We start from the raw sequence: 12,480 nt of genomic DNA on the forward strand, positions 1-12,480 counted from the left end.
TAATATTAATTTTTATATATTAATATTGGGTCAACTATATAAAAGAGCCTAGAATTTTATATTTAAATTATTTTTTAAATTAATATAATTTTTAAAAAATTTTGTGTGTGCCACTTTTTGCTTTCTTAGTTTCTGAATGATTTGACAGTTTGATTTTGATGGGTCTTCAATCCCATTTCACAATCACTAACAATTATTTTTATTTTATTCTTCATCGATTTGTTAGGTCTGACCATAATAGCTGGATCGAAGATCCGAATATTTGAATTGAAAAAAAAAAAAGAAAAGCAGATCAATCAGACAGATGGCCCTCCATTTACCTGCTTCCTACCGACCGCAACGTACCAGCTGGGTTCCATCTCTTTGTTAAATCAAACTAAACCGTAACAATTGTGATATTGAAATATCACCCTTTCCTTTGTTATTTCAATTGATCAAGAAGAAAGAACAAACGAAAGAAAGAAAGAATAAAGACTTCGAAAATAACGTCTGCGTTAGGCAGATTATTTAACCTTTTCCTCAACTATTCACATATAAATTGATGGACCCTTTACTTGGGACCCGCACGGGTAGAAAGATTCAATCGGACTTCTCAACTCACTCCTGAATGGAGATATCTTTACCGAGCTAGCTAGTCTCTTCAACCTCAATCTCTGACAACTCCTTACAGATAATACTCTATGACAAGGTAATTTGCAAGGAATGTGACTTTGACGAATGATATGACCATGCTAAATTGTCGGCCTAGTCATTCCTTGACTTATATGGCAACCCACGTAGGCCCTCCTATATAAGGGTGAGTGAAATTAAGTGAAGTAAAGACTTTTCTTATCTTTCAAGTTCTCTCAAATTATTTGTCTTTTTCTCATATACTCGTGAGCTTTAACTTTAGGCCCTCCTATATAAGGGTGAGTGAAATTAAGTGAAGTAAAGACTTTTCTTATCTTTCAAGTTCTCTTAAATTATTTGTCTTTTTCTCATATACTCGTGAGCTTTAACTTTCGGCTCAGCGTTGATTTAACTGTCAGAAGGGTCATATCAACCACATCAACACCCAATGGTTGATCAGACTGGTACTCACTAACGTGTCTTATATCATCTCTAATCTTGGTGCCCTTTTATATTAAAATTGATACCTTTTTATATTATTTTAATATAAAAAGAACATCAAATCCTCTCAAATAAAGACCTCAAAATTTACATCAAAATAGTACAAATACAGTTTATTTTAAATATAATATATTATAATATTAAATTTATATTTAAAATATTTTTAAATATTATAAATTAATATTATTTAATTTAATTTAATTTATTATGTAAATTTTATATATTATAAATTTATACTAATTATTAACTTAAATAAGTAATATTTAAAATATTTGTTATATTAATAAGATTATAAATATATTAAAATTTATAATATTGGTAATTTATTTAAATATTAATATTTTTATTAAATTATTTCTAATAAAATGATAAAAATATTAATTTTTATTTTCTTGTAACTAAAAACATAATATTATAAAAATTAGTTATTATGTATAATCAAATTATTAATTTTAATAGTAATTATTAACGTAATAAAAATATTTAACAAATTAATATGTATATTGAATAATAAATTTTAAGATAGAAAAATAGAATATTTTAAAGAATATTCCTTTTAGTGTAGGAAATAGTATGTATTGATTGGAGTTGAAAATATTTTTTGGTGCTCAAACGATACTAAATTGATATTGAAAATGCACCAAAATAGGGTTGAGCGTTGGAGATGGTCTTAGACCTGTACGATCTCAAATACAGTTGAAATGACAATGAAAAAAAAAAGAGAGGAGGAAGAAGGATATTCTTTTTCTAATAAAAGTATTAATTTATTTATGACAAAAAAAAAATTGTATGGGACAGTCATATTTTTTATTTATAAAAAAATATTTTAATTTTAAAACTCTAAAAAAAAATAATATAAAAAATAGTATTATTCTCTTCACATCCCTCCTGCCAACCTTGTAAATCCCACATTACTTTTCAATGCATAGGTTTGATTTGGAAAAATATTAGGCCCAGTGTAAATATGATATGAAAAAATATAAATTTAGACGGGGCCTAATATAGAAAATATCAAATTCATGTTGGGTCTAATATTGAATCATATGATGTCCTTTTTAATCCTAGAGAGAGGGTATGTATTGAAAAATGATGAGAAAGGGGAGATTTAGAAGGTTGATGGAAAGAATATAAATTGGATAATATTATTTTTGATGCTGTGTTTGATAGTTTTAAAATTAGAATGTTCTTTTAAATAAATAACAAGATATTGCCACTCCTCTTCGTAAAAAGCTTAAAAATGTATTAATTCTTTATGCTTTTTCTCAGTTTTCTCTTTTTCTTCCCATTCTTCGTCAATAATTAATCACCCAAGAAGAAATATTGAATCAAATGTCAAATTTGCATTCGACTAATCGACTCCACCTAAAAAAGATATTTTATTTTCATCAGCAAAATTCCTTTTCTAACGTTCATAGACCTTGGAAAAAGTTTCTAGCGGTATAAAATATCTTACCTTCCTCGTGTAAATATTTTACTATAAGAAAATGGCTTCCCTAATTTAGCTATGTATTTTACCAACGATGCTCAATCGTTTGAGACTAATCGACTTAGAAAAAGTTCATTTTCATATTTATTGTTATAGTTGCTCCTTATATATTTTTTTGAATTTACTGAAAGGCCCTTGATCGGCAGCTATTTAACATCGACCACCTCCACCAATGTCCACCACCTCCCACGGGGCGCGGCCTCTCCGTTCCGCCGTATTCCTCCCCTTCAGGGGTATCCGAAGAAAGATCTCGCGATAGGGAGGGGCTTTCCCGAGAAAGAGCGACCGGAATGGAGAGCTGGGGGCGGCTCGCCTCGAGGATTACCGGGTCTGATTTCTGTTCCTCTCACGCATCGATCCGCTTCACCCTGTAAATTTTTTGGAATATTGAAGAGATCGTCCCTTCTGCGCTCAAAATCGAATTTTTGTTCCCTTGGAATCGAGTTGGAAGCCTCGTGAGGGTGAAAAATGGAATCATGTTCTTGGAAGGATTAGATTGGTCGATCCCGGATGCAACTGTTCGATCTCTTTCTTCTTGAAGTCGATTTGATCCTCTTGGAATATTGCTTGATTCTTTGGAAGGTGGGTCATTATCAATTTGTTGCATCTGCAGTGTGACGATGAGCAGTAGTTTTAGCAGGAGTGTTTCGTCTCGGCTTACGCCTAGAAGTGTCAGCAGCCCTAGGGTTTCGGCTCATCGGAAATGGTGGGTAGCGCAAAGACCATCCTTCAGTAATCTGGCTGTGATCTTCTGTTTGGTCTCGGTGATACTGGTTGCTGGATGTATGTTTTATCTCTATGCTTTCCGATACTTCGGTCGTGGAAAATTGGTCTCGGGCTTCATTGATGAATCTGATGTCTGTAATGTCTTTGATGGTAGCTGGGTTCCTGATGATTCTTATTATCCGATTTACAATAGCACAGAATGCCCATTTGCTGAAAGGGGTTTAATTGTTTTGCAAACGGGAGACAGGATATGAACTATCTTAAATGGAGATGGAAACCTCGACGATGCTATATCCCTGAATTTGATGCACGTGAAGTCTTAGAAAGGCTCAGAGGAAAACGAGTTGTCTTCGTGGGAGACTCAATGAGCCGTACTCAGTGGGAGTCTCTCATATGTATGCTTATGACTGGGGTGCAGGATCCCAATACTGTTTATGAAGTAAATGGAAATAATATATCAAAAACAATTCGATTCTTGGGTGTTAAGTTCCAGACATTCAACTTGACTGTGGAATTCTTTCGATCAGTGTTTCTAGTGCAGCAGGGCTTGCCACCAAATCATGGACCAAGGAGGGTTCGCATGACACTTAAGCTAGACAAAATGGATGATATTAATCATAAGTGGATAGATTCAGATGTTTTGATTTTCAATTCTGGCCATTGGTGGACACCTACTAAACTCTTTGATATGTAAGTTTTTAATAAATTTGGCTTCCATATTTTGCCCATATTTACCTTCATTTTGTTAGGAAGATGAAGCTTATACTGTCCCTGAGGCTTGTTGCTATCCTTCATTTTAGTTCTAAAATCATTTCTGTTTTATTCACTTGAATTTGGTACCCTATCTTCTCTAGCTTTTCTATCCATATTTGAGAATCTAACTGTAGAAAGAGGAAGTATGATATAGAGAATAAATGTACTGCTTTTTTAAATTCAAGTCCTGGCTCCTTTCCTTTGAGTTGTTTCCTCACTACTTGTTTACCTTATTTTGTTGTTCGCTATGTTAACTGAGAGATTGTTCTAAAATGGATTTACTACATAATAGATGCTCAAAATAATTTTTTTTGTACATATGCATCTCTATTCATCTCTCTTTTTTTTTTCTTCAGTGTTATGGACTTACAACAACTACCAAGCTTTATCCCACTAGGTGGGGTCGGCTAAGTGTTATGGACTTATGGATACTAAATTATCTTGGGTCCTCTATCATCCAATCTAACCCAAATAATGTTTAAGGAAGATGTTTTATGTATATAAATGAAAAAAATGTTAGCACATATTTCATTTGTTGTAAACTGGTTCTCTAGGTCCATCAATCATAGTGTACTCATCAGGTTAGTTTGTTCCATGGATTATAGACTAGGAATGTTCCCGAAGATTATATAGGTTAGAGTCTGGTCATTGTAAACCTTTTATAGTTCTTCCATTCCTAGCATTTCATAGACATGTCATGCAAAATTAGCAACGAGGATGCCCATGTGAAAGATGTGAATAGGACTAACAAACTTTTTCTGATATTGGCATCCATTTTTTTCTCCCTTTTATTTCTTTCTCAATTTCTTTTTTACACCAATAGGCAGCATTCCATGCTTTAAAGAATTCAGTCTGAATGCAATCTTGCAGATTTGAAATTTCTCTTGATGTAATATGATAAATTTGTACTTGCCACCTTTTGGTTAGCTCGCGAAGATCTGAATTCCTTATGAGTCCATTACTTTATGGCTACTGGATACCGTAGATGGTTCTATTCACTTATTTTCAATTGTACACTATATTAGTCTGGTAATTTGTCCAGAAGCTGTGATCTAAATATTATGGTACGAATGTAAACATCCTATATTTCCTGTCAAAAAATAAAATGATGCTGAGATACTCATTTCACAAGTAATTTTAAGATCAAAATTTCTTGTGTTAGCTCTGATATTAGCAAAGCACATCGTCAAAGGATCCTAATTTATGTAAGAAACTGCACTTCAAACAAGTCTAAAAGGGTATACTTTACATTTACAGGGGTTGCTATTTCCAGACTGGAGGCGCATTGAAGCTTGGCATGTCTATCAATTCTGCTTTCAGAGTAGCCTTAGATACTTGGGCATCATGGGTTGAGACAATGGTTAACACAAACAGAACTCATGTTTTCTTCCGAACTTTTGAACCTTCCCATTGGAGGTAGTTATTCCAACCCAATATGTTGCATTTCTAACTGGAGGGATGCCCAGATGGGCACTTGAATTTTTAGGTAGTTGTACTTACAATTCTCAATTGCAATTTTCTAGATCAAGATAATTAAATATGAAATTCAAGTGCCTTTGTTATTCATACTGTGCAGATTACTTGCTCAATCTGAATTCTATTTTAGCTCACTTGAAAACTACTAATTAATCTATCTTTGGACTCACATCTTAAATATCAAGAATATACCCGTTAAAAATATAAGTTTGTGTTATTGACTCACTCCAACATGGATTCACCAACTCTAATGGTCTGGGCCAAGCCTAGTTGAACTCCACAATTTTTCAGTCACATTGTCTGTTTAATCAATTGCCAGAAGTAACATAACTAAAATTTAGTTCTAGTGGAGGGGAAGATGATTTGACTAAATATTTCCTTCCTTGCCCCGCCTATTGTTTAGGGTGAGGATGAAGAGTTAAATTCCCAGTCCGTCTCCCCCGTTTCTATTTCTTATTTTCTGATTGCTAACATAACCACATCTACAGCTAAAATAAAAAAACAACATAAATCACTTAGGGTTGTTGTTGCCAGCTCAATTTGATTTTTTTTTTTCTATTATGAATTCCTTCAATCAATTTGTGTTTGAAATAGTAGTTTCCCTTCTAAGAGAGTTGATTGAGGCCGAACTTTTTGTTCACTAAAATTCTTTTAGATAGACTACTTCTCTATTCACACTGAACTTCTAGTCCTATGATGATTCATTTCTACTTTAGTATTTCTTAAATTTATGACCTCTTAGTGGCAGTAAAAATAAGGCTATCCTATATGATGAGTGTACTTAGTTTCTAAATTAGTTTTCCTTTTAGTCACTGAGCTCATGGATAAACTCATCTGTGATCTAGATAAAACTTGGTAACCAAAATACTTTCCGGATGCCTTTCATTTTTTGGATCAGACGTCTTAGTTTTATTTTACCATCATAATTATGTTGCAATCTCTTATATGCGCTAATTTGAAATGGAATTTTTCATATTGATGTTATTTAAAAGATGACTTGTCCTAGATGGAGTTTCTTATAGGTATTTTTAGTGGTGTCAATCAATTTCTCAATTATTTTTTTCAAATACTTTCACATGTGTATCCTGATACATAACTTCGCCCAAATAAAGGAGGAGGGTTACATTAGGTTGCAACCAGCGTTAAAACTATGACAAATGTTCAATGAATGGATCCATTAAATTATTGTGCTAATGCTAGGTTATTCCTATGAAGAAACTCGTTGTAGGGTCCGACTGTAATGTCTCGGTAAAAATCGCTACATCTCTAGAACTTGGGTGTAGTGCTAAATATGTAAGAGTTCGCGTTGCAGACTCCAACTGTAATGTATCGGCAAGAACTACTATATCTTGGGTGTAGTATTAAATAGGCAAGAGTTCTCACACATAGGTTAGATAAGAACAAATATGATAGGAAAACTAATAATTTAAGATTTGGAACATGGAATATAGGAGCCCACACTAGTAAATCAATGGAGGTATTAGATACGATAATTATGATAAGAATTAGTATTTTGTATATACAAGAGACAAAATGGGTAAGTGAGAAGGCAAAGATGATAAAGAACTCGAGTTTTAAGTTATGGTACACAGAAAAAATAAAGTAAAAAATGGAGTGAGTATTGTTGTAGATAGTTCGTTAAAGGATGAAGTTGTAGGAGTAGTTAGAAAAGGAGATCGAATTATAGCCCTTAAGATAATAGTGGCGAAAGAAACTATGAACATAATTATAGTATATGTACTGCAAGTATGATTAGATGAAGTTACCAAATTAAGGTTTTGGGATGACTTAGATGAAGTATTACAAAACATTCTGCAAATAAAATGATTTTAATAGAAGGTGATCCAAATGAGCACGTCGGAGTAAAAAATGAGGATGGATTTGGAACGATAAATGAAGAAGGAAAAACTATATTAGATTTTGTGATACCATATGATCTTATATTAGCTAATACATTTTTTAAGAAAAGAGAAGAACACTTAGTCACATTCAAAAGTGGGAATAATAAATCACAAATTGTCTTTCTTATGTTTAAGAAGAAGGATAGAAAAATTTATAAAGGTTGCAACGTCATCCCTAGAGAAAACTTAACTACCCGACATAGGTTAGTAGTGTTGGATATGCCTCAAGCATAATATCAATAGAAAGAAAATATATACGACTCCTAGAATTAAGTGGTGAAAGTTAAAGGATAGGAAACAAAATAAATTTAAGGAAAAGGTAGACGTACAAATATTAGGTGAAATATATGGTGACTAATACGACAAGGGATAAGATAATATCAAAGTTAAAAATAATAGTTAAGAGTGTACTCGGTAAGTCTAAGGGACATGCACCACTAAATAAGGAATCTTGGTGGTGAAATGAGAAAGTACAAAAGAAAGTAAAGGAAAAACGAACAGCTTATAAGGAATTATATATTTGTAAAAATGAGAAATTTTTTTAAAAATATGCAATAGCCATGAAAGAGGCTAAGAAAGTAGTGAATAAAGAAAAGAATAAAACTTTTAAACAATTATATCAAAAATTGGATATAAAAGAAGGGGAAGAGACATTTATAAAATAGCTAAAGTGAGAGAAAGGAAGACAATATATTTTATCCAAATATAATATATTAAAGATGAATATAATAGGGTACTAGTAAACAATGGAGAAATAAAAGAGCGATGGAAAATGTATTTTTATCAACTTTTTAATGAAGGTTTAGGTTATCAACTTAACTTAGGTAATTTAAGTAGGTCAAATAAGTAAAGAAATTTAAATTTTTATAGTAGAATTCAAACTTCAGAAGTAGAATAAGATTTAAATGAGATATATAATAGAAAAGCCGTTGGACCAGATGATATTCCGATAGAGATATGGAAGTGCTTAGGGAAACAAGGTATTAAATGACTTATAAAATTATTTAACATGATATTGAAAACGAAAAAAATGTCTGATCAATGGATGTAAGTACTCTATTTCCCTTATATAACAATAAAGGAGACGTACACAATTGTGCAAACTATAGGAGTATTAAACTAATGAGTCATATGAAACTTTAGGAAAAAGTAATAGAAAAAAGATTAAGGAAGGAAACCACGGTGACCGAAAATCAATTTAGGTTCATGTCTAGAAGGTCGATAATAGAAGGTATACACCTTAGACAACTAATTGAAAAATGTCGGGAGTAAAAACAAGATCTACACATAGTATTCATTGACTTAGAAAAATCTTATGATAGAGTCAGAAATTATAAGGAGAATTTTATAAAAGAGGAGTGCTAGCGTAACATAAATTGAACTAATTATGGATATATACGAGGATGTAACGATCAAAGTAAGACTTCAGGCAGAGTAATTGAAGTATTTCCAATAAAGATAGGGTTACATTAAGGATCAGTTCTAAATCCCTATATTTTTACACTAATTATGGACGAACTTACTACACACATTCAAGACACAGTAGTGTATATTATTTGCAGATGATATTATTTTGGTAGATGAAACACGTGAAAGAGTAAATGTTAAACTAAAATTTTTACGGGAAACACTAAAAGGGAAAAGTTTTAAGATTAGTAGAATAAAGACAGAATATATAGAATTTAAGTTTAGCAATATTATATGTAATAAGACAATTGTTAAGATAGGAGATGATGAGTTGTCCGAAATCGAGAGCTTTAAATATTTCGGATCATTTTTGCAAAATGATGGAGAGATTGAGAGAGATGTCTTATATAGAATACAAGCAAGATGATTTATATGGAGGAGAGCGTCAGGTGTTTTATGTGACCGTAAAGTACCTCTAAAACTTAAAGAAAAGTTCTACAAAATCACAGTTAGATCTGCTATGTTATAGAATACAAGCAAGATGGTTTATATGGAGGAGAGCGTCAGGTGTTTTATGTGACCGTAAAGTACCTCTAAAACTTAAAGAAAAGTTCTACAAAATCACAGTTAGATCTGCTATGTTATATGTTGCTGAATGTTGAGTTATGACTCAAGTACATGAGCAAAAGATGAGAGTTGTAGAGATGAGGATGTTAAGGTGGGTGTGTGGACATATGAGGATGGACAGAATAAGAAATGAGAGCGTTAGAGAGAAAGTCGGAGTTGCATCTATTGAGGGAAAACTCCGAGAGATACGTTTAAAATGCTACGAGCATGTACTTAGACGACCAATAAATGCTCTAGTTAGACGATGTGAAACTACGACAAATATATATGTCAAACGAGGAAGAGGAAGACAAAAAAAGACTTGGTTAACAACAATAAAACAAGATAAAATTTATTTAAGTATAGATGATGATATACTAGGAGATAGAGCTCAATGGCGTAAAAAGATCTATATAACCGATCCCACCTAGTGGGATAATGCTTGGTTGTTGTTGTGTTGTATACATCTTAGCTCAAAGGAGCATAACGTTGAGTCTATAGTATAGGGGTTTTTACTTGTAATTTAAATTGGCTAATGCGCTGAGAAAAAAAAAGGGCAAATATTGGAGTGATTCCTCATCCATTATCTCTAATCTAACTTCCAATCTATCAAATGCAGTTAATATTTATTGATTCCATCTTCCTACTGAATCTATGAATCTTTAACATACATGTATGAAGTGAGTGATTTTTGTTCGACTGGATTCAGCTCATTGTCTGCATTTATTAATTTGCCACCCTCATCTCATTCATGGTAGAGTCCAATGCAAAACCAATTTTTAAGTGCCTACTATTCATTTGTACTCTGACTTGTTCAATCAGAAGTATAGATAAATGCCTTGTAGATTGATCTTGCAAAACTTATTGATACGGTCTCCTTGTGTCTCAGTGGCTTAAATCAGACGGCCTGCGAGGTGACAGAGCAGCCTCTTTCAGTGGCTAAAGCTGATGACAGGAGCGAGTTTGCTGATATAATAGCTACGGTAGTCGGAAACATGACAGTTCCTGTTACTGTCCTCAATGTAACATTGATGGGTGCCTTCAGGAGCGATGCCCATATCGGCACTTGGAGCCACCCTTCTTCAATTCTTGATTGCAGCCACTGGTGCCTTCCCGGAGTCCCTGATGCTTGGAATGAACTCGTGTTCTCTTATCCGCTAACAAACAGTAAGTTTTCATTTGCTGATATGTCAAGGAAGCAGATTATTCAATTATATTGCAGTCTTAGCTCGTGTGATTACCATTCATAAAGTAGTTTGCTAACATGATATATCAGTACTCCCTTGAATGAGTTGCTGGCACTTGAAATCCCACTCGACAACAAACTAAAATTTAGACGTAATCCTTCATCTGTTTTCTCGTGCAGGGTGGAAAAGATTAGGTAGATGACATGGAGGAATGACAATCTTTTCTTTTCACAAACAATAGATTCTTTGTGGTTCTACTCGGCTGGAGCTGCCTAAGAGTTGGATGAGGGCAGGACTTGTTGGTGGAAGCCGATTCGATTCACGACCATTCTTTTGAAAAACATGTTGGCTTCTTAGCTTGTGTTGAGTTGGACTGACTCCCAGGGTTTAGCAACTTTTCTGTCTTTGCCTGTTCTTCATGTTTTTATTTCTTTTCTCGTTCAAAGAGTTAGACCCCTGTACCCAAGCAAATGTACCTACCTAACACATCAATGTTTCATAAAATGAAGATATCAAATTTTTTTTCTTTCACTAAAAAAAAATAAAGGTAGATCCGCTACCTTAAAGTTGGCAGAGTTTTGGTATAAAGTCCCTGTCTCTGTGTTCTAGACAAATAATTAAATAATTTATTCTATAGAAAGTTCAGAATATGAGTACCAGAGAAAAATGGAGGATCTAGTTTGAAAGGTAATGTGAATTACTTTTCTTTTCATTAAGGACTTTCTAGAATTCCCTTGGATTGTGTTCATGATAGAAGAAGGGTAGCTTGTGGCAAATCTCCGGTTTATGTAAATTTTCTTCTCATTAAGGACGTTCAAGAATTCCCTTGGATTATGTTCATGATTGAAGAAGGGTAGCTTGTGGCAAATCTTCATCGAGCAAGGATGAGCATGCTTGACATTCATTCAAATAATGGGTAAGTTGAAATTTTCTTAGATAGGAAGGTGCATTGCGTCAAGCTTTTATGTTTTCATTAGACGATCATACATATGATAAAATTTCACTCGATAAGAGAGTGCCTAGCCTTTAGTCTTCATCGAGCAACCATCCGTAAAATGAACAGCTTACATCGAGTCTTCATCCAATAAGGGTGTGGAGACTAATGCTCTGATTATTTCGGAGAGCGGAAAGCAAAATTAAAGAAAAGTTTTTGCAGTGAAAATTTTTTTACTGTTTACTTCATTGAAATTTTCAGATGGAAGAGAAACGCAATCCATTCACGGATGATTTTGGAGCCAAAATTGATCACCTCAAAATCGGATGGAAACAACGGATGGAAAAAAAATAACGCATGTACCTCTTTTTAATCACAAAATTATACCATATACCAAAAAATAATGATGCATGTACTCTTTTTAAATTATAAAATTACACCATGTACAAAAAAAAATGACGCATGTACCCTTTTTTGTTTATAAAATTACGTCGCATATATCCATCTTCCTCAATGAAAATAAACAAGAATACAAAGGAAGGAATTTCTTTACCCTTTCTCTTCTCTTCCTCCGAGGATAATTTTCCACCATGATTCCTTTCCTTTCTTTATCCGCGTTTGAGAGTAAACATAGCATTGGTTAAGTGATGAAAGGAAAACATGTTATGTAGTGTCGTCACAAGAAGAGACAACATGATTTCACAATTAATTTTATTAACTATTTTTAGGGATAATCAATTTGATCTCATGAAAGTTTTCTATCGGTCGTTAGGATAAATCAGGAAGCGCACGCAGCAGTCAGTCCAGAAACCCAACATCTTTTGGTTGCGCCTCTCATTTTGAAAAAAAATTTCTACAAATACGTCATAATTAGGAATCGAACCAAGAATACTT

The 12,480-nt window shown here is 33.2% G+C and overlaps 1 pseudogene; it reads left to right on the forward strand.

Moving 5' to 3' along the window:
* The first annotated feature begins 2,791 nt into the window (after positions 1–2,791).
* On the forward strand, positions 2,792–11,155 carry LOC122033452 (annotated as a pseudogene).
* The last annotated feature ends 1,325 nt before the right edge of the window (positions 11,156–12,480 follow it).

This window comes from Zingiber officinale, chromosome 11B (assembly GCF_018446385.1).
Source record: "Zingiber officinale cultivar Zhangliang chromosome 11B, Zo_v1.1, whole genome shotgun sequence".
Taxonomy (NCBI): domain Eukaryota; kingdom Viridiplantae; phylum Streptophyta; class Magnoliopsida; order Zingiberales; family Zingiberaceae; genus Zingiber; species Zingiber officinale.